We start from the raw sequence: 20,332 nt of genomic DNA on the forward strand, positions 1-20,332 counted from the left end.
ACAGTCGTTCGTTCTCTTGCCCCTGCGGAAACCAAATTGTGTATCTGACAAAAAACTATTCGATTCAACCCATTTGTCTAGCCGGAAGAGAATCATCTTCTCCAACAACTTCCGAAGACAGGACAGCATCGCGATGGGGCGATACGAATTATAATCCGACGTGGGTTTTTCGGGCTTCTGGATGGCTATTACCCTCACTTGCCTCCAATGATCCGGAACAATGTTGCACTCCAGTAACTGGTTGAACAGGCTCAATAAGCGCCTCTTTGCGACGTCTGGGAGGTTTTTAAGCAAATTGAACCTGATTCTATCCATCCCTGGAGCGGAATTGTTACATGATAGGAGAGCAAGCGAGAATTCAATCACCGAAAAGGGGCGATCCATATCATCCATATCCCTATCAGCAAAAGCATCGCGTAGCTCTTGCCTCACCGGTACCGAATCCGGACAAACTTTCCTTGCGAAGTCGAGTATCCACCGCGACGAACTTTCACGATCTTCGTTTACGGAAGACGCGTTGCACATTCTTCTCCCGACGGTCCATAGAGTTTTCATTGAGGTCTCGCGCGATACACCTTCAACAAAAGTGCGCCAATATCCACGTTTCTTCACTTTGACCAGTTTCTTGAACTGGGTCTCAAGCGCGATGTACCGTTTGTGAAGAACAATCGAACCGTGTTTCCGAAATTTTTTGAGCGCGGCTGATCTCTTGCCATATAGTTGTGTACACTCGACATCCTACCACGGACTGTGTGGTTTCCTACGAACCGAAGCTCCTAGCACTGGCCGGCTTTGTGCCTGAATAGCACTATCAAGGATCAACTGGGATACGAATTCGTACTCTTCTCGCGGGGGAAGTGCTTCTATCGACATTACGCCATCAATGATGGCGTCCGCATATTTTCCCCAATCGATATGCTTCGTGAGGTCATATGAGAGGTCGATAGAAACAGATTGATTACGTCCATTGGGAATCGAGACTTCGATCGGCAAATGATCACTACCATGGGGATCTTGGACCACCTTCCAAGTACAGTCCAACCAGTGGCGTAGCCAGAAAATTGGTCTGGGGGGGGGTTTTCTGAACATTTTTTTTTCGAAAAAAAATTTCCTTCTAAAAATGATGTCCCTGGGGGGGGTTTTATGCCCAAAACCACCCCCCTGGCTACGCCACTGAGTCCAACGATAATGAGCCCGAACAAATGGAAAGATCTAGACGGCTATCTCTTGCTGGAGGAGCCACTCGTGTAACTTCTCCTGTATTCAAATTTGACATATTAAAGTCGTCGCAGAGGTCGTATATCATTGATGAACGGTTGTCGTCGTACAGTTCCCCCCAGCCTGTTCCGTGGGAATTAAAATCTCCCAAAAGCAACCGTGGCTCGGGCATAACTGAGCAGATGTGCGAAAGATCTGTAAGAGATATCGCGGTGTTTGGAGGAAGATATATCGAGGCGATACTGAGGTCTTTTCCTCGAATAGTCACCTGACATGCGACAGCTTCGGTGCCTGACATCGGAGCAAGATTGACTCTATAGAACGAGTGTTGTTTTTTGATCCCTAACAGCACCCCTCCATATCTATTTGCCCGATCGTGGCGGATTGTGTTGAAATCAGGAAAATGAAGGTTCACATCTTGTGTTAGCCAAGTTTCACACAAAGCGAAAACGTCGCATTGTAATTTGTTAACAAAAAATTTAAAAATATCTAATTTTAGAAGAATACTTCGACAGTTCCACTGTAGAATCGAAATCATGTTACCCTTATTGACTAAGTTAGTCATCGAAGGATACAAATGACTCGAGGAGGGGCATTTTTGAAGCCAACTGCTTCAGGAGAGGAGTCAGAATAGGAAGAACAGTTTTGACCATGTTCTTCACGGGGTCGGAAGCATCAAAGAAGTTGAGGATGAGATCCACGATGCCAGAAAGTGTGAACATTGGAGCGCTCGGGAGTTTTTCTGCTCGCTCTCTATGCTCTCTTTCCGACTGAGAAATAGCAAAAAATGGGGCATCTGGGATTTTAGATGTTCCCGGAAGCGGTGGAAACTCTCGATCATCCCGATGTGAAACCACAAAAGTTGAACGTTTTTGAGTATTTCCACCCGCATTGAATTTCGCCATGTTGGATTGGGGCTCACTTTGAGGCTGTTTTCTAGGCTTTCTCGAGGGTCGCTGGCTCCGTTTTATTCTCTTCCTCGTTGAACCATTGAAAACAAAGGGAACCCCATTTACAACCTCGGAGTCGGAGCTACCTTGATCGTCCAAAGGAAGAGACGAGTAGATGGTGTCAGAAACGACTGGAGAAGTGGCCTTCCTCAACATTTCGGCGTAACTTCGCTAAGAACCATAATAAATCACCAATAATAACTCAAATCACGTTACTTTTCACGCTAATGAAATAAATTCACTTACAAACTACTTAACTGCTTATTAATAAGCAGCTGTATACTGATTTTCGGTAAAAACCTCTAATCGCGACAAGGAAAACCCGAAAAAGAACTGACTGTACGCGGACTATCGTCTGTCTCGCACGGTTGCTCGACGTGGAATGAAAAAAAGCTGCTGCCTTCCTTGGAAAGCATTAATGAAGAAAGCTCGCTTGCTCCGCTTCTTCCTTATTCGTGATGAGTGCACATAAAATGTGCACCCATAACGATTAACAAAGGGTGGGGCTAATGGGCACAGTGTATTGCATACAAGAAAGCAGGAGGCTCAATGCGCATCTCCTTTCGACAGCTCATTCGTAGGACATTTTGCATGATTTGCTCGTTTCGAGTTTTTCTCGCAGTTTTCTGTTGATGTCGCTTGTCATTCGGTACACACCTTCTTCAGTCATGATTTTGTCTAGCTGATTCCACAAAATCTTCATACGTCCAATGTCAGTGGTGACTGCTCCCTTCATCTTCAGTTTCTGGTTAATGATCAGTAATCACCCAAATTTACATTGTATGGAACTGAGGACAATTTGATGGATTCAGATTTTTAGGGATGAACTGGACTTCACTATTGTAGTTCCATTGTACTTCCGCTAACCGCAAGTCGAGCACATCTGTATATGGGCCTCCACATACATATGTGCTCGACTTGCGGTTAGCGGCAGTGTAGTACTTCTGTGCTACAATGGCAGTTGGCTAAAACTAGCTAAACGTAAATGGGCCATCATGGTACTGAATCAAGGCTAAAATCCGGCTTTTGACGCAGATGGATTTTGCAGGACTGTTCAAAATTATTTTTCGTTTCTCTTCCTGCATGGTGAATATTTTAAAACCATGTTAATTTCAAACTGTGAAAAAGAATGATTTACTAATTATGAAACGCTGTGAAAAACTTGCATGTTCGACCACTATGAACGCCACTATCTCTAAAATGAAGTGCTCCATTTCCAAATGATCTAGGCTTTCAATCAGTTCTTCTCAGAACCCCCATTTGGAACAGAAGAGTTGATTTGAGTTGTATTTTCTTTAAAGTAACAATTCAGCTTTGCAGAGCAGAAAACCCAAGTTTTTATAAAATTGCGTGCTTTTATAAATTTAATTCCATTTTGCACGATAAATGTACGTGTAAAATAAAATTCAATAACTTATTTGGAACATGAACGATTTCTTCTATGTAATTCAAACCTCATTCACAAAGTAAGAAGTCGAAAACCAGCTTTACAAAAAAATTCAGTTAAATTTCCATGAATATTCGTATTTTTGTGAACTAAAGCCCGTAAAGCTCAATCGAGCAATCAGAACCAATTTCCAGATCAAATGAGCGACGGAGGTGTATTTTCTTATACATTTTGGCTAAAATCTCTATACAAACTTCAAATCAAATGCGCCAGCTAATGCAACAAGCGATTGAGCTGAAATTTTGAGAGCTTGATTTTCTCACCAAAGACACAATTCTGGGGGGTGCCCCGTGGAATTTGACAACATTTTTCCTCCCCATACTAAGCTGGGCAAGTCTAATACATATTCATACAATAACGGGCATAGAAAAGCTTCTAAGTAATATTTGTGGAAATGCTAATAGAACATAGTTGAAAAATAGGCCAAGTTCCAGTTGGTTGTAGGGCCACAGAAAAAAAAAAGAAGAACAAATGCTCAAATTTATAATTTTTCAATTCCTTCAACCGTTTAACTATTTGGCAAAACATTTTCTGTCGAACTTTATCGTACTAACGACCAAGTTGATGATTGCTTTTGATGTTTATCAAAAAAAATCCAACATCGCACCGTAAAAGACTTCAGCGCATTCACAATGAAATTGTACATTCCATGCGGTCCGGTTTTCATCACACATCTGGTACGGCTCGCCATCCAAAACCTTTCATGCAAGCATCTATTCGCAGCAAATTCCCGCACCAGCAGGGCCAAAACAGCACTCGAAAACGTTTATCAAATCAAATAAATCAAATTTCCGAAATTAATAGCCCACAAACGCCTCCCAAGCGAATTTCCACGATGGCAAACGTTTGGACCTACAACGAATCAACCACGGTGCGGCGGCGGCAGGATCGTCATGAGTGGCAATCGGACGAGAGGGCCAACTGGAAAAGCGAATGTGAGGATATTTTATTTTCTCTGCCAATTCTCCAATTATGGTCAGCGTTTGGTTTATTTTTTTTGTTGTTGCTCTGGTTTTCATTCACCGTACGTTATTTCAATTATCTGCGCTTTTTTAGGTTTCGTGCAAGTTTCGAAATACGTTTTTCCACAACTGTTGTTGTTCCTGCTGCTGCCGCTATTGTTCTTTTACGATTGTTATTTGGGGCTCGAATTCTCGTTGCAAAAAAAGTGCGGACAACGGAATCAAGTCGAGATGGTTAATTTTTAACGAAATAGCTATATAACGTCGGAAAATGGTTATTTTATCAAAAAAGTGGTGCACCGCGAATAAAATAATACTGAAGTTCGCTTGGCAATTTTGTTCTTAACCTTCCACATTTCGTTCTTTATCGTGTATCGGACGACCCAAAAGGTCACTTCAAAAATGCGTTTTAAAACAAACTCAAATAAGTGACAATTTGATGAGTTATACGCTGAGAATTAGAAAAAAACTTACAGTTTTGATGTTTAGACAAATCTGAAGAATCTTTCGAAGATTCTAAAGAAGTAAAAAAATATTTTATATCTTCTAACAAGACAAATATTGAAAAGCTCCAGTTATTGGGGCAAATCTATTGACAACCTTATCTTTATTCCAAGTGCAAAATATCATCAACGACAGTTACAAAGTTAAATCTATTAAAAATAACAAAATTTTCGTGTTGCTTTATTTTCGGTGATAAAACATCAGTGCCTGGCAAAATAAAATACCCACATCGTGACAGAGCAAATCCGAAATGGAGCTACGGGCGGTTATTGCTTAATTCGTTTATGGTCGTTTGGCGGTAGAATGCAAACCAAAATGCTGGGGCCTCCCGCGAAGACGAATGGGAAGTGAAAATTAACTTCACAAGCCTCGATTTATTAGGTGCTGGAGGACGTCACACACCCCCGGCGCTCTTCCGCCCTAGAGCGGAAACGGATGCGGAAACGGAACAGGAGGCTCCGCAGACATGAAGACAAAACAATAATAAAATAAAAAGCTACGGTGGACTGTGGCGGAAAATAGATTTACAGCTCGTACGTGATTGGAAAAATGTTCCGAGAATGCTTGAAGCGCAGGCTTGTTGGGGGTTGGGGGACTCGAAAAAGCCCAAATGTGAGAATAAAAACGGGACGATTTCGAAATTGGTGTTCGGGATTTGTTTTGTGGTTTTGGAGCTGTTTGCTCTGTTTTCTGTGTCAAATTGTGTGGTTGAAAATGGTGCTTATTTGATATATTGCCATTAATGTTTTGAGGGGAAAAAAAAGTTTAATTTGTTGTGGAAATTAAATTCTTCATTTCGTCTGAGAGATATAAGCGAGACAAAGATCTAGGTCTATACCGTCTACGAAAATGTGCGAATTGCTTAACGCTTATGCTAATACAAATTTCACTCTGCTCCGCCAGCTTCAACGCGGTTTGACCTTATTTATGTGAAGGAAAACTGTAAGCCGACATATTATTTCATTGCAAAAGAAGTAGTGACATGAAATATGTAAATACCAGAATCGCAATAATCAACTGAATTTGTGAGACTCAATCAGCCTTGTTTGTATTGTTCTTCATAACTTCATTAGCGTTGCCAGAATTAGCTGCCGGCAGGTCATGCAATCTTGATAATACATTTCCATTTGCTGTTTACCTTTCAGGTCGCCACGAAACATTGCCAACGAAGTGAAGCCACACGCAACTAAGCAATCAAATCAGCTGGAAACCACCACCGCATTCCACTAATTCCGACGCAACCTCACTGCCCAATCAACGTTTTTGCAAAATCGAATTCACAAGACCATCATCGCGGCCCAATTTGCACCCTGCCTGAGCACCACTCAGAGTCAAAGATCGGCACAGGAATAGCACTCAACAAACACGAAATAACTCCATTAATTAAGAGATACACATGCATGCTAATAGTGGGCGGTAAACGAGGCGGAAGTGTATTTCGCGCAAAGTGACCGAGTGACCGAGCTCCCGTTGCCCACTGCAGTGCCGGAAAAGTCGCAGCCAGACAGCCATCATCCGCAGCAACGTGAAAACAATTGTGCCCCTGCTGGCGACTTCCGGGGCGTTGTAGCAATCAGCGAATTTTCCACCTGCCCGACCAACAGCGGGAGCAAAATAATTACTCCCCAGCCGCAGGCACTAAGTAAGTGCACAAATCACCGCCACCCACCAAAGTTCAATCGGGGGAGTGCACTTTACATCACTGCCGCAGCATCCTTCATGTACGGAAACCACGCGGACTGCTAACTAGGCCAAAACCGGGAGCACGTGAACTGCAGAACGGCGCATTCCAGCGTGGAGTAGCATTTCTAACGCGGCTTGATTTCGGGTCGCACGGACGGACGGTCGGTTGCCCTTGGTCCCTGAATATCGGTATCGGTTGCGAAACACGTGTGAGTTAAATGCGCGCGGGCGAAGGCTGTGGTGAATGGGCGACCACCAGGCAAGGCAGCTGAAATCGGCAGTAATTGATTACGACGAGTATCAATGTTGGTGGAAATTTGCGTGCAACAACAGCGGCGTCGGTCTAATTAGTGAAGCCAGGGAGGAGTTTATGCATGGTGTGGGAAAAGAAGACTTGAGTAGCAGTCATTAGTAATTAGGTAAGTGAGAATTTGAATACAAAGCTTTCCTGAAATCTCAGCAAATCATTTAAACTCCGGATTAGCAAGAAACGAGTCCCGAAAAAGCAAGGATTTTTTTCTGTGGAATATGCTAAAACATAAAATATCTGTAAATCAGTATTTTTAAATATTTTGGGAACTCTTGTGACTTTTCCAATTAATTTATTGAAAATCTTCTAAGGTTCCTACATAAATTACTCTCTGTTTTTGGATATATTTCGGAGAAACTTTCTAATAAACTCTCGATATTTTTTTGGAGAAATTTCAAAGGAATTTCTGGGAAAGTGTTTAAAAATCCTAAACAGTAAAATACACTTACTCTTGAAATACAAAACTACGAATTATATTGAATAACTTTGGCAGCCCTTGCTTTGCATCGTTAAATGTGCAAAAACGATCATTGAAAAATAAAAAATAAACTATCCATAAATAACATCTCCATAACGTTTGGAAACATGGCCAATGAAATTATATTAAGTGATCCACATTTTTTTTAATCTATAGATTATATAATCCAAATAATTATTCTTATTATTATTGTCTTTATTTAAGAAGCTTTCAGCCCTTGGCTGGCTCACCTCTGGTAGCAAAAGGTAATAGTATTACCGGATGCCGTTGCTAATTTGATATTCTACTAAGAACAGGAGGAGGGCCGCAGAAGTTAAATATTCTAAAACTTTGTTATATTCGGACCAGAAGGGTTCCGAAGGGGTTTTTTGCTCTAATTCAATAAAAAAGGGGGTCTGATGTTCCAATATGATTGGTGCCGTCTTCTAGACAAGGTCCGTTTTCGTTGCAGCATCTGGTGGGGTTTCGGTGGCTGTTTAGTGTGTGTTCCATTTTGCAAAGGGAGGTGCTAGTTCATAGCCGGGTTGGTTTGATTTCAAAGGGGTTTCAGGTTGTGCTCCGTAATTTCTTGGGAGCTGTCAAGTTTCAATGCAGGGTCTTCATTCGTTGAGTTGTCGTGGGGTGACGCCAAGTTTTCTAAATACTTTAGTGTAAGGGTACACGTCTTTTAAAGAAGTTTATGATGTTCCTCTCGTCTAACGGGTTGTTTTATAGAGCCGAATAGGCGTTGGAGATGTTGTTTCTAATGCTGAGAATATGGTTGATTGTTAGGCTGCAATCGCCTTCCTCGTACCTGTTGTGGAAGCGGGTGTCCCCAGGTTATGAGTGATGTTTTTGCGGCCCGTTCTCAACCTGGAGAGTACGACTTGCTCGCGACAGTTGTCGCTGTCACTGCCAGTTAGGGTAGAGTTCTTCATCATTCGACAGAAATTTCTCTGCCATCGCCAATCGTTTACCCATGCTGTGGCGATCTCTGCCTTTACTCACAGTTTGACGTCCGCTGTCGGGACTTCTCTGCTCAGAAAACCGAAGTTCCCACCGAGATTAGCTAGTACGTCTGCGTATTCGTTGCCTGGTATTCTTGCATGAGCTGGTATCCAGAGGAGCGTGATGTTGCTGTTGGATTGAATCCATGGGTGCCTGCTAGCTGGCGATGTCAGGGCCGTTAAGACACTAGCCGAGTTCGATGCTATGAGGATTGGCAGGGTGCTGGGTATGGCTGTGGTTGCAGATGTGGGTTCTGGAACACTTACCCGCTGACATTATGTAGCGGGCTGATTTGGCCCATTTGGCAACATCGTTGACGGCCGCTTGTAGCTTTCGTCGTGTGACCTTGGGATGCCTTCCCGTTGCCAGCAGCAGGACGTCCTCGGTGTAGATTAGGATATATATCCTTTGTGGTAGTCGGTCGAAAACGCAATGAGGAAGAGGGTAACAGAAATGATGGAGCCCTGGGGGACTCTGATTTCTTCCTTCATTGATCTTGATGTTTGGTTTCCTACCAGGACCCTGAAGGTTCGGTCTGATAGGAGGCACTGAGGCACTGTAGCATATTACCGGTGATCCCCTTGAGACCTGAGTTTTTTTAGTACATCGGGTATCCATGTACAGGTGCTTAAGCATGGGCTAGGGGTCGTCGGGGTTAGCTGACTTATCTTTGCCCTTATGGAGGGCGTACTCCAGTTCAGCAAATGTGAAGGCCTGTTGAAATTCTCTCCACTGTTCGGTGGGATCTTGGTCACGTTGATTTCTAAGATGTTTTTTTCGAAAATGGTCTAGGTACTCAGGAACGATCCGTTTCTTCCAAATACTTTTGCCAGGGCGTCCGCTACGGCAGTTGGTTCACGTTGTACGGTGCCGTTGATTTTGAGGGAGATACCTTTTGCTTTGCGCTTACCTTAAAAACAGTTAACAAAGCGCCAGAGCTCGGCGGAAGATTGGTGGCCGTTGATTCCGTCTAGAAAGTTTGTCCAGCTCTTCTCCTTTTCTTCCCGGATCGTTTGCCGGCACTCATTGCGAGCAATTTGGTACTAAGTGCGAACTTCTTCGAGGTCGGGGTGTCCTGATTGTAGACGGTTTTTACACTTTTTTAGCGGCCAGCGGGCTTCACGCCTACGTTTGACGGCTTTCTTGTCGGTGTCATTTCATCATTTATGACCTGAATTGGAGCTGGATTTCGGTATGCAGCTTTCGGCCACAAGAATATTGTTTAGTTCTGTTGCTGATGTTGGTGCGTTTGCGTTCAGCTCTGCATTGGTAAACGTCCCAGTCAGCGCGATCATATAACCATCTCGATCTTCTGGAGACTTCTTCAGGTTTGCTGTTGAGCGCCAAGAGAATCGGCATATGGTCGTTTCCTCGTGGATCTACATCCGAGGACCAGAGGAGCTTGCCGACAATCAATCGCTGAGTCCGTCGTTCCGCGCCGGAAGGTGGGTGATCGTTGAGTACGGTTAGTCCCGCATCCGAAGCTGCGCAGCGACTAGGTTGCCTCTGATTTTATTGGAACGGCTACCCCAAAAGTGGTGATAGCCGTTCACGTCGCCGAGAATAAGCACCGGGGAGGGTAGGCTTTCGGTAGGTAGGCTCACCAGCTGGCTGTGTAGGTCCTTGTATTTTCCGTTTGGTAGGTAAAGGGAGGCGATTGTTAGCGGGAATGACCACTCCACTCTAACGGCTACACCATCGGGAATTCGGTATCGAAGAGTATTTCGGTGCAAGGAACTTCTTTCAGTACGTCGAAGGCGGCCGATTGGTAGGCGTCCGTGTTTACCTCTGTGAACCACTTACAACGATCGCCGAGAGCACGGTCCATGGCGGCCGTTGTCGTCATGTGTATTTCCTGCAGCGCTATGGGCACTGGTTCAGAGTTGGCCACTAGCAACTTCAAGTCACAGATGTATTTAAAGAATTCGTTTCGATTCCACTGCAATGCCAAGATGGTAGGCAGCGGGCTGATGCGATGCACTTTGTGGTGGTGTTCTGGCCTGGGAGATCGTCTGGTTGGTTGCTGATCCGCAACCCGCAACCGGCAGAGATGGGGGAGGCGACGGGTTAAAAGAGGTGTGGGAATAGGTTCGTGTCGGGAGGTGCTCCGCCCCAGAGCTCTTTCGGAGGCAAGTCCCTTGCCGTAGATTGCAGGTGTTGCTGTGGTGGAGTTAATGGCAGTACAGGATGGATCGGGCCGAATGATTGCGTCAAAGCCGTACCTTCTCCTACGGAGGTCATCATACTGGTCAGCTGTTAGGGGGGTTAGGGACAAAAGGTCGAAAGACAAAAGGTCGAAAGGACAAAAGGACGAAAGACAAAACGTCGAAAGACAAAAGGTCGAAGGGACAAATGGTCGAAAAGGACAAAAGGTCGAAAGGGACAAAAGGTCGAAAAGACAAAACGTCGAACGGGACAAAACGTCGAAACGGACAGAACGTCGAACAGGACAAAAGGTCGAAAGAAACTAAAGATCAATAAGATCAAAAGGTCGAAATGGACAAGGAACTGAAACGGAGAGAGTCAATCTAGCACCAGAGTTGCTTCACACAGTTAACAAAAACTCTGCTCTTTTATTTTTCACAATTTTTAACAAATAAATAAAATTCATTCAGTGAGTACAACTAATAGTTGGATGTTGAGTTTTCTAAATGTCACTTCGATCTGTCATAATGGTGCACGCCGCACATCAAATACACCGGCGTATATTACACGCCGGTGTATTTTCAATGCGTGCGCCTTTTGACAGATCCAAGCGACATTCAGAAAACCTAGATTTTCATCTATAATTTGCACTCATTGAATGAATTTTATTTAATTGCTAAAAATAGTTTCAAATAAAAGAGCAAATTTTTTGCCAAGTTTATAGGACAACTCTGTCTCGCGCAATCCAAGTTTTATTCATTTCCACCATTTTCTTTATCTCTATTATCTCTATATACAGAACTATATTCATAATATTGCTTCATAGTAATTACTCCTTCTTTGAAAATTGCTCATTCTTCAACTTTGCATGATGTGATGAGTGTGTTATTTCTACTTGAAGTTAAATGCATTTCATAATTTTTTTCGGAATACACCCATTTTGTTATCAACTTGTTCTTGATCGACATTTTGTCCCTTTCGATCTTTTGTCCTTTTCGACCTTTTGTCCTTTTCGACCTTTTGTCCTTTTCGACCTTTTGTTCTTTTCGACCTTTTGTCCTTTCGACCTTTTGTCCCTTTCGACGTTTTGTCTTTTCGACCTTTTGTCCTTTCGACCTTTTGTCTTTTCGACTTTTTGTCTTTCGACCTTTTGTCCTTTCGACCTTTTGTCTTTCGACCTTTTGTCATAGATTCCTGTTAGGGTGACCGCTCCTAGTGTGGGGAAGAGTTGGTACACAACGGCGGTACTAGTACTTTGTGCTTGACTTGTTGTTCGGGAGGGTCCTGGCTTGATGACGGCGTCAGGGCTGTTTCTGCTCATGTGGAGCCGGTCGTGAAGGAAAGCTGACGATGATTCGGCTCCGAGTGGAGGGAAAAACATTGCTTCGTCCGCGATAGCGGCATTTTCACTTTGCTATTGACTTCCCTCGTCATCCATAGGGGGTGAGCTTAGCGATCCGAGTACGCCTAATGTTAAGAGCTTGCTTCCCACGTTGTCCTTTGGTGGGGAGGCTTGAGCTTTGCTAGCAGGGATAGCGCCCGATCGCCGGGGATTGCCCACCAGTTCCGGTTTGGGTGTAACGTCCACACTGACGGGAACCCGACTACCCGGGTGCCCGTCTGATGTTTGGGTGTTCCTCGTGGCTTGACTGTTGTTTGTGTTGTTGTCTTGTGATGATATGTTTGTTATTTGTGTAGTTTGAGTAACAAGTACTCGTCTGGGAGCCTCGGCTTGCACATCATTGTCGAAGGTTTGTGTATTAAAGTGAGGATTGAAAAGGATGGGAGACGGTTTGGGTAGGTAAATGATTTATAGAATCTAACAGAGGCAAACAGAGCCTATAAAACTACTTACTTGACTGTTCTACCTGTCATACGCTTCGTCCGTGGTGCTTCAGCTGAGGAATTGGCACTCTCGCTGGAGTTCCTTGGGGCACGATCACGCTTGGGGATTTGCGTTGGTGTAACGGCCATTTATTTGCCGTCACCGAAAACGTCGAGAGGACTTCGGATGCCTTATTGCCTCCACCTTGCTCGCCTTTGCTTTGCTGACTTACTTGGACTTCCTGGTGTCCTTGTTGTCGTTGCTTTGGATAATGGCGTGCAGCTTCTCGATAACTTTATACTCAACTTCGAGATCCACTTGCAGCTTGCCGTTGGTTTCCCTCAGCTCCGATACTTTTCGGATCAGATCCTCGATCGTGCCGTTTTGCTTGATGGCCTCCATACGGTTGCCAATTCCCGAGGTTTGTTTGGTCTTTGACGCTTATAGATCCTTGACTATTTTCCGCAAATCTTCGATCTCCTGGTTCTTGCTTTGACTGGTTGCTTGAGCAAAGGATCCGGGTTGTCCGGACAAGGAGTGGAATTCAAAGGTTTTCCTTGCTAGGCCGTATAGGATGCCTTGGTCCACGCTACCGTTACTAGCGGCTTTCTCACTCGCAAAAAAATGTTTACACCCCCACTGCACAAGATTATACATACTGCACTGCACTGACCGTGCGTCTCCACCGCACCGATACGGATGAAAAAAGTTTGTCCGTATCGGTGCAAGTCACAAATCACAATAACGACCACCTTTACAAGATGGTTCGTTTCACATCCTTCGCGCAAGTCACAAGTTGGTCACACTAACGACTATGCGTCTCCACCACCGTCTTCTTTCGCCTACTCGCGAAACTGCCACTATGCGTCTCCACCAGACCGAACGGGAAAAAACCACTATGCGTCTCCGCCACTTTTTTCAGGACGAACGGCTAAAAAACAACGTCACTAGGCCTATTCAATGGCAAGAAAACAACACCGGTTCACTGGAGGTCGAGCGTGTGCCTTCCTGCAGGGAGTGCACTTTGGAAGCCAACTAATTTTTTTAAAGTCAAAACATGTTCAGTGCGATTGCACTTGAGAGTGAAGAGGGTAAGACACCCAATTTTTCACCTTTTTTTACCTTAGAAGGATGTTATCAGGACGGGACTCTCTTCTTTAGGATCGCTCAACAGACGTATCCTGGGACCTCCCCACCACACGAGGAGGGTCTAGCCATGGTTAAATTCCACTTTTCTGCGAGGGGAAAAGTCGGCCTGAATGGCCAAAGAGAAAAAAGAAAACCCGTATCTCCGGATCCCGTGGTCGGATCGATTCGCGATTTGAAACGGGTCCTGACCGCACTGACCGAATATTGTCCGCCAAAGATCTAAAACGATTATGGATCATCATCACGATAAAAATTGCGATCAAAATATTGTTTTTTATGGATCATTTTCCAAATACTTATTTGTCATACGTGTTTTTGTTTTTTTATCATGTCTAAAGAAACATATTTTCTATTAACTTCTTTACATTGGTTTAGTTATTGATCATAAAATTATTCATTACTAGTCGACCCGGCAGACGTTGTCCTGCATAGTAGGCGAAATTGCGCGTTATAAACTGCCCAGTCCATACTAATCTCAATTTTAGTGTTCCACAATTTACTCAACTTTACTCGAAATTTTCAAATGAGGAAATATCATATAAACCCGTCGGAAACGGTAACGAACATATTTGCTGAAGGAATGAAAAAAATCCATCCAGCCGTTTTCGAGTTATGCGGATACGAACACAGTCCATTTAATTTTTATTATATAGATAGAAGACTAGTCGACCCGGCAGACGTTGTCCTGCATAGTAGGCGAATATGCGCGGTTTTAGCTGCCCATGCGAAATTTCCTTACGATTCCTAATTTTAGTTGTTCACTATTTACTCAACCTTATTCGTGATTTTTGCACTATTTTATGGATTTATGGTAGCGTTTTACGAAACAATCAGGTGTTATTTATGGATCGTTTTTCATTTTTTAAGGATCATGTTTTATTATTTAAATGTAAAAGTATGTTTTTCCGAAACCTTTTCGTCCCTGACGTCCGTTCAAAGCAGTGGTCCCAGCATACTTACTATCAAGGGCCGCAGAGAAATTTCGAGCTGTTGAAGCGGGCCGCAGTATATTTGCAACATTTGTTTTTCAGTTCATATCGCACATTACAAAATATTGTATATTTGAAGTAAATATTTCATTCCTGTGAATCTTTTTCAAATAAAATACTTACTACTTGTAAGGACATTTCGTTCTACAGGTTTTATCGTAGTAGTCTTTAGTGGACTTTACACGAAAAAAGCATTTTTTCGGCTCTCAGTCATAAAATATTTTAAGCTGTGTTCCAAATGATCATATGTCCATCGATTCTGCAATTTCGGTCTTATGTTTTTCATAGTTAACGTTGTTATTGTTAAGAAAATTATTTTGAGCTTTTTAGTGGAATGTCTTCACTTGTCATAAGACGAGTTTGTACAATCCCATTTAATTCCACCACTTAATTGTACCTTAACAGATACGTATTTCGACCTCAACAGTAAGGTCGTCTTCAGTGTCTCGTACTTGACTCGACTAGTCAAGTACGAGACACTGAAGACGACCTTACTGTTGACTGCAATCGAATACGCATCTGTTAAGGTACAATGTGGAATTAAGCAAACTCGTCTTATGACAAGTTGTTATTGTTGTTAACGTTATAACTTGTCGTGGCAAATAACGAAGGGTTCTAAGAATTATTATTCTGATTCTGAGTGAAATTCGTTCGAGATTTTAAACAGAATCCGTCTGGAATTCTGAACATAATTCGTTTGGAATTCTAAACAGAACCCCTTTGAAATTCTGAAAATAATCCGTTCGGGACTCTGTACTGAATCTGTCCGGAAGTTTAAATAGAATCTGTTTGGAGTTCTAAAGAGTATCCGTTTGTGATTCTGAACAGAACTCCGATCGAGATTCGGAGCAGTATCCTTTCGGAATTCGATTGAAACTATGAATTTGGTCCGATTAGGATTTTGGTTGAAATTCTGAACATACTCCGTTTGGGATTCTCAACAGAATGCTTTTGAAGGTTCTGAACAGGATCCGTTTTGCGATTGCGATTAAATACAAATTTGATACTATCATAGTCCGGGGTGATAGCATCGAAGTATATTTGCTGTCGACCTACATAACATCTTTGTATGAAGTTATGAATTTCATGGATCATAATGATAAAACTATTACACCAGTACTTACCTGCCCATGATCGCATATTTGTAACATTTGCATTTTTTTCGATTTTGAGTTTATCTTATAAATCGTTCCAAAATTGTTGTATCTTCAAGCTGGTCAGATAAAATCAGGAGGTTTGTTCTGAAAAACTTGAAAAAACTACCAAGTTGTTTTGTAACATTGAGCAAAATGACCGCATAACTGTAACACTGGAGAATTCTGTCACCTGTATGCCTTGTGTATCGAACAAAAATTAACGCAATAATTTCGTACTCAAATATCAAGTAATGTCAATGTTGCTACCGAAGAATTCGAATGGAAAAAGTTTTTATATAATTTTTGGCAATTTTTAGAAAATTATTGAGATTTCCATACTTATGCGTATCACAAACATTATCCATCCATTTCTCCCATGCCTACTTTTGTCGATTGTTACAAATATGCGATCATGGGCAGAATACCCATACCAAAATGTTGGGAATGATTAAAAGATTTTATATAAAGCTTATCAATGGGCCTTATGTAGTGTATTCTCAGAAATCCTTCGCGGGCCGCAGAAAAGGCTTAAAGGGCCGCATGCGGCCCGCGGGCCGCACTTTGAGGATCACTGGTTTAAAGGCTTCCAAAAACTAAAAGTTCTGTAAAAATCACATTTCTTGGCCGCTTCCGTCGCAACATTCGATCTGGATATCTCCCAAATTTTTGGTCATTCTTCAGTACGATTCCAGAGTTATATTGTACGAACGTTGTTAAGTATCTTTTCAGGAATACTATGAGAAGATCCACCTAGGGTTTCTTACAAATCTTGTTAGGATTTTTTTAGTTCCAGTGATGTTTCTTCATAAAAACCTTCAATAGTTTGTCCAGAAGAGTGTGTAATTCTTAGTGAGAACCTAAGTAACATTTGTAGTTTTATAACGGTCTTGAAGACCATAATTTACTCTACAAGAGTGTTATGAAACCAGTTTTACACCATAATAATACTAAGGAACTAGCAGAAATTCTGAATTATGCCTTCCTTAGCCTGGCGGCTACAAAGAAAGTCCATGCAGAAGGTGACTGGATTCAATACATGGTACGGTGTAGGTATTTTGGCACTTCCCTATAAGCATATCCGTGTTAGTTTTATGACACAGAAATGCATAAATGGTGAATCTACTTAGAGACTATGGAAGTGCTCAATAAACACGACACGACAATTTTCAAATGGGGAGTGTAACGCAAACAAAAAGTTCAGCGGAAATCCTACAGTCATAGTGTATCCATTGTACTTGCCACACAAGACAAATAATCATGCAATGGCAGGAATAGAAAAATGGTGTGTGTGAGATGGTTAGTGATAGCGAGTGAGTTGTTTGTGGTCGCTATTTAGTTGGAGTTTTTCCCGTGTTATTAGCACCCATGCTACGATTTCTATCGACGACGTGTTACCTGGTCCAAGTGACTACCTGTTAATCATAGTGGACTACTCTGTGCCGCCGGCATCTCTCATCAATGAAATTTACACATTGCGTGATGAAGTGAACCAGCTTAAAGTTGAGTACGCTCGGGATTTCAATGGATTGAGTCAAGCACATGCAAAAAACAGCCGAAGAAGTACGACGGAATAAAGATACTGCTGGTAAACTGTTGAAGTCAAATGACTTGATTCTCACTGGAGTTCCATACAAGCCAACTGAGAATACTGATGATTTCCTGCAGAAAATAGTTGTAGCCTTTGGCTATGGTGACTCGGATGTTCCACCCGTATTTTCCAAACGTCTAGCTCGTTTACCCATCGCTGCTGGAGCAACGTCGCCTATCCTGTTCCAGTTTGCATTCAAGGCGTCCTAGGATGAATTTTTCCGTCGCTATTTTTCTATGGAGAAACTGAGTTTGCTTCATCTGGGCTTCGATGTGGACAGGCGTATCTACTTCAACGAAAATCTCACTGAATCTGCACGAGTTATCAAGGGAGCTGCAGTGAAACTGAAACGCAGTGGTCATCTTCAGAACGTGTTCTCCAAGGAAGGAACTATTTTCGTGAAAACTCTCGAGGATGTTCCAACACTACCGATCTACGATTTAGACCAGTTAGCTGAATTTGGAAGCAGAAAGTAATCCTATCCTATGCATTTTCTTTATTTCCTCCAACATTATTTCCATGACTCCGTTCCTCACGCTATCCGTGTTTTCTTCCATCCTAAAAGTTAAACGTTTGGCTCGCCAACACGTTTCTATTCATGTGGAGTTCATCGTATTCTGCCGGTGCCGCTGTTGTTGCTGTTGGGATTGTTGTTGCTGTTGTTGCCCACCGTTTTGCCGAAGTTTCCGTAGCCATTAGCTTCCAATTGGATTTGCGATCAAAAACCACATTCGTCGTAATTAAAATTAAGTAATGATGAATTCAAATATTACAAATGTTGTCTTGTTCATAGATTTAGTGCTCCCTTCATTCATGCTTCCCCTTCAACCTTGCCAGCCTTTACTTACACTACTGTTTCTTTTCTTTTTCGATGATGCCGGATAATCATAATAATTTTATTGCACGTGCACAAAGAGGTATTGCTGATATTCCACGAGTTGTTATGAATGTAGCTCTACGCGAAGATTACATAAATATTTGTCATTTGAATGCACAAAGTCTATATGCTCGTCAATTAAGTAAGTTGGATGAATTTAAAAATTGTTTTGTGATAGGGCTTCCATTTTTCCCGGGAATCAACTTCCCGGGAAACGGGAAATGAAATAATAATTTCCCGCGATTTCCCGGGATCCCGGGAAATAAAAAAAAATCTCGAAACTAATTCAAAATCGTAAGTTGTAAAATATGGTTTTGAAAATATACATTCGACATCAGGGAGGCTTGCTATTTTGTCCTCAAATGAGGAAAGAGTTGTTGAAAGCCTGAGAAAGATTTTGTTCAGTTCGAAAAGCGTTTGCTCCTTCTACAAAACGTTCGCAATGTCATAAGTATCAGCATCTGGTCAGGATCAAGAGTAAGATCTGCAGTGTCCTGATGAGCTCCACTATGTGCTATTTTTCTATATTTTTTAAAAACTTTTTCAGGTTGCATCCGCATTTTTTTTCAATTTTTGGTCAACGACGGCTTCGAGAGATTCTCCTCTATTATCGCCAAAATATTCCTAACATGAACTATTCTTATACTCGACGACTTTTTAGTGCATAGAATCTTCAACTATGAAGGATAAACCGTTTTTATTCATGTACGTCCACTTGAACACGTTTTGTATTTAAAGCAGATGAAATATTTGAAATGAGAATTTTTCCATTCGAAATAAAAAAGAGCTTTAAGGCGAGTGCTTCATTGTCGTACTTTAATGATCCTGACTATAACATATATTTCGGCCAAACTTTGCTTGAAATGCCGAACAGCACCTAAAACGCATCAAATTGTAAAAGTTTTGCGAGTATTTGATGTATGACAGTTGTAATGATCGCATACTAAAGACACAAAATCTGTTTTTTCATCAAGATCTGTTAGCCCACCAATATTATAAAATATTCAAATGAAATATTTCAGAAATATCTCAAAATACAAACTAGTCTGCGAAATATGAGTCTTTTCGGGAATTGAATCAAAAAGGATTGAAGGTCTTAAAAAACCTTTGACAATAATAGGACAAACCTGCTAAAGCGGTCACTGCTATTGCCTCAGTATTTGCGAACATTGATAGCTCTGCTGTTTCACCACAGACACTAAATTTTTAATTCGACTTCACAACGCTTACCGACGTTTAAACCTACTGAATAAACAAAGGAAAGATACAAACTGGTTCTTTGTCTTGCCTCTCTTCAACACGTATTGGAATGCACCGTATGATTCTGTAACATTTTCAGTTGTAACTTAAATTCTTAAAATTCAAAAGTGAAATAAATAGTGAGATGATGCTAGTGAAAAATGTAATTGATACCCCAAAATCCGTTATCATCAAATTTTAAAAAAATAAGGCAATTATTAAAAAATATTTTAGTATGTTCATTTCCCGGGAAATTCGGGAAAATGATAAATAAATCCCGGGAATCGGGAATCCCGGGAAATATGATTTCCCGGGAAATCGTTTCCGGGAATGGAAGCCCTATTTTGTGGGTAGTAAAATGGACATAGTATGTGTAACAGAAACATGGTTAAATGAAAGCATAAGTGACACAACAATTGCCGTTGATGGTTACAGCATATTGAGAAATGACCGCATGACTGGTCGAGGAGGAGGAATTTCTATCTATTATAAAAAATCTATTGACCTCAAAATTCTTGATGGTTCCAGTACAATTACTAGACAGGGTGATGCTGAGCGAACTGAATATCTGTTCGTCGAAGTAAGAGTAAACGATTTAAAAATTCTACTTGGAGTGATATATTCTCCACCAGATTCAGATTGTTCTGATCTAATTAATCTGAAACTGTCAGAAATATCACCTAACTATAAGCAGATAATTTTAACAGGTGATTTCAATACAAATATGAAAAAAGTTTGCCCTAAAACAGCCCGTTTTTGTGACATACTCGATAGCTTTGGACTGCTTTGCGTCAATAGTGAACCTACTCATTTTTATCCCGTTCATTGATAGATTTACTCATAAC

The 20,332-nt window shown here is 41.9% G+C and overlaps 1 protein-coding gene across 11 annotated transcripts in view; it reads left to right on the forward strand.

The window, feature by feature from the left end:
• LOC134213257 (toll-like receptor Tollo) overlaps positions 1-20,332 on the forward strand; it is a 444,443-nt gene that overhangs the window by 298,523 nt on the left and 125,588 nt on the right. For all 11 annotated transcript variants that reach the window (XM_062692102.1, XM_062692099.1, XM_062692098.1 and 8 more), the window contains one exon: positions 6,227-7,183. The gene's annotated coding sequence lies outside the window, so the exon portion shown is untranslated. The remainder of the gene's footprint in view (positions 1-6,226; positions 7,184-20,332) is intronic.

The sequence above is a fragment of the Armigeres subalbatus genome, chromosome 2, assembly GCF_024139115.2.
Source record: "Armigeres subalbatus isolate Guangzhou_Male chromosome 2, GZ_Asu_2, whole genome shotgun sequence".
NCBI lineage: Eukaryota > Metazoa > Arthropoda > Insecta > Diptera > Culicidae > Armigeres > Armigeres subalbatus.